Raw genomic sequence first — 3,165 nt, 5'->3', positions numbered from 1 at the left:
TTATTATTTATTTATTTATTTATTTATTTATTTTTGTTTATAGTGCTGGGGATCAAATCCAGGGCTTCATGCATGTTAGGCAAACACTACCACTGAGCTACAATCCCAGACTGACAGAAATTAAGAATTGTGAATTCTCCAATGCTGCTCTTTTCCAAAGGTATTTTGGAAAGGAACTATTCTAGTGCCTTGTCTTTTGATATTCATTTTGGGATCAGCTTGCTAATTTAAACATTTTTTTTATTTTTAAAATTTTACTTTATGTGTATGAATGTTTTGCCTGCATGTATGTAGGTACACGCCCTTGCAGGTCAGAAAAGGGTGTCGAATCCCCTGGAACTGGAGTTATGAATGGTTGTTAGTTGCCATGTGGGTGCTAGAACCGAATTAGGTCCTCTGCAAGAGCAGCCCGTGCTCTTAACTGCTGAGCCATCTCTATAGCCCCACAGCTTGATTGTCTACTTAAAAATAGGCCGTTGGGGTTTTGACAGGAATTACAGTCTGAAGAGCAATCTGGCACATACTGCCATCTTAACAATGTAAAATCTTCCAGTTGGGCTGTTGATGTAGCTTAGTGGTAGAAAACTTGCCTACCATGCAGGAGACCCTGGGTTTATTCCCAAGGGACACACACACACACACACACACACACACACACACACACACACACGGAAAAAAAATTCTTTGTGGTATATCTTTCCATTTTAAAGGTTGTCAGGTGTAATGGTGCACGCCTTTAATCCCAGCACTTGGAAGGCAGAGGCAGGTGGATCTCTGTGAGTTTGAGGCCAGCCTGGTCTACATAGTGAGTTCCAGGACAGCTGGAGTTACAGGGAGACCCTGTCTCAAAAAGCCAAAAAGCCAAAAAAAAAAAAAAAGGTTGTCTTAAATCTTTTGTAATGGTAATGTTTATAGTTTTCAATATACATTTTTTTTTGTCTTTTTGAGACAGGGTCTCCCTGCAGCCCCAGCTGTCCTGGAACTCACTATGTAAACCAGGCTGGCCTCAAACTTGCAGAGATCTGCCTGGCTCTGCCTCCCGAGTGCTGAGATTAAAGGTGTGTACCACCACACCCAGCCTTCAACATATTTTAAATTTCTTTTGTTTTCTGAGAGAGGATCTCACCTACCCCAGGTTGGCCAGGTAACTAAGGATGAACCTGGGTCCTCTCAAAGTCCTTTGAATCGCTAATCCATATTTCCGGACTCTGTATTTTTTTCTTTTTAAAAAATTGTTACATTTTTATTTATGTATTTTTGTGTGCCTGTGTGTGTGTGTGTGTGTGTGTGTGTGTGTGTGTGTGTGTTTGTGTGTATGTGTTGTTCTAGGACAGACTTCACAAAAAAATCACAAACACCACTTTAAGAAAAGTAGCAAGGTAAATTTTATTTTTCGACCAGCTGGGCTGTCTATCTCGGGAGTAGAAGCAGCCCTGATGATTGTTGGGTCAGAGTTTTTATAGGATTACAGAAATATTATTCAAACAGGACATTTGTGAACCAATCAGGTTTTTACAACATAGCAGAACTTTGACTCTATTAATCAACAACCAATCATTATACAGACAAGTGATACAGTCATATAACTTGGCAATCAACTTTGTAATTTTAAAATTAGTCAACTCCCTAGCCATGACAAGTATAGTAAGAAAGCTGAAATCAGCAGTTACCGGGTGGTCATACAATAACAGGATAACAAGAGTGGTCTTATGCCCTGTGTCAAGGTGACCCAAGATAGCAAGCAGATTACAGAAGCAAAAACAAGCTGGTTAGCCAGATGTATAATATCTGGAATTACCACATTCCATGATTCATGACTAGGACAATTTCCCAAGGCCCAAGGTTGCCCCCCTTTTCCTTTTGGTGTGGAGCAAAGTTGATGCTAAAATGGCTCTGAACAAAATGGAGTAACTTAGGTAAGTTTGCTGAGCCAGCTCATTGTGTGTGTGTGTGTGTGTGTGTGTGTGTGTGTATGTGTGTATGCACATGCCACAGTGTGCATGTGGATGTCAGGGGACAACTTACGGGAGTCAGTGCTCTCCTTCCATCATGTGGGTCTTTAGGATCATAGGATCACACTCAAGTTGTCAGGTTTGATAGCAAACACCTTTACCCTCTGAGCCATCTTGCTGGCCCTGATTTGCTAGCATTTTACTAAGGAGTTCTGTATCTGTGTAAATGTGAGACATTGGCTGGTAGCTTTCTTTTCATGTGATATCTGTGTAATTTAGTGTCAGGGTACGCCTGGCCTTATAGAGTAAAGTGTTTCTTCCTTTTTCTCTGATGCTTTACCTTCACTGAATCTTCATGAGGTTGCTGTGTATCACTGTTTTGCTCAGTGAGGTCCCAGCACTGGCCCAGCCATATCACCAGAAACTTAAAACTCACTGCTGCCTCAAATGCCTATTTTATCCTGATGCCTATGATGGGGATGAGAGTCCTTCCCAAAAGTCAGAGCCCCAAAACACTGGATGACAGCTCCAGGGTTGTTGGTAAAACACTGGCACTAGTAACTCTTATTTACAAAACTGTCCAGGTCTCTTGATCTGAAGTGCATTTTTTCTAGACTTCTGTAGAGGCATTTCAAGACAAGGAACAGTAGTCACTCAATTATGTTTAGGCAGTGTGAGTGTGAAGGAAGGGAGACAGCCCCAGAGAAAGGAGCAGCACATCTCAGTATCAGCTAAATATCAGGAGACCAAAGGAGCTGACTGCAGGTGCTCCTAAGATCCCATTCCATGAGCTAGCTATAAACCTGAACATTTCTATATTTTATGTATTATATATTAACTCTATCATATATAGTTGATTATAAATAATTTTATATTTATTTTATTATATGCTATATATTATATTAAATATGTATTATAGATTAAATAAAGTTCTGGAGGAAATAGGAGCTTGTTTTGGTTTTGCATGGTTTGGGCTATTGTTTTGCTGTCAACAAGCTAACACATTTTCACAACAGTTCTCTGTCTCTGTCTCTGTCTCTCTTTCTTTGAAATAGGTTTTCTAGTACAGGCTGTTCTTAAACAGGCTATGTAGCTGAGGATGACCTTGAATTTTTGATTCTCTCAAGTGTGGGGATTACAGCAGAAACCACCACCACCCCTGGCTAGTTTTTTCACTTTCTTTTTTTTTTTCTTTTTTTGGTCTTTTTGAAGC

The sequence above is a fragment of the Nannospalax galili genome, unplaced genomic scaffold (genome assembly GCF_000622305.1).
Source record: "Nannospalax galili isolate Female #2095 unplaced genomic scaffold, S.galili_v1.0 scaffold321, whole genome shotgun sequence".
Classification (NCBI taxonomy): Eukaryota; Metazoa; Chordata; class Mammalia; order Rodentia; family Spalacidae; genus Nannospalax; species Nannospalax galili.
Note: the sequence above shows the minus strand (reverse complement) of the source record.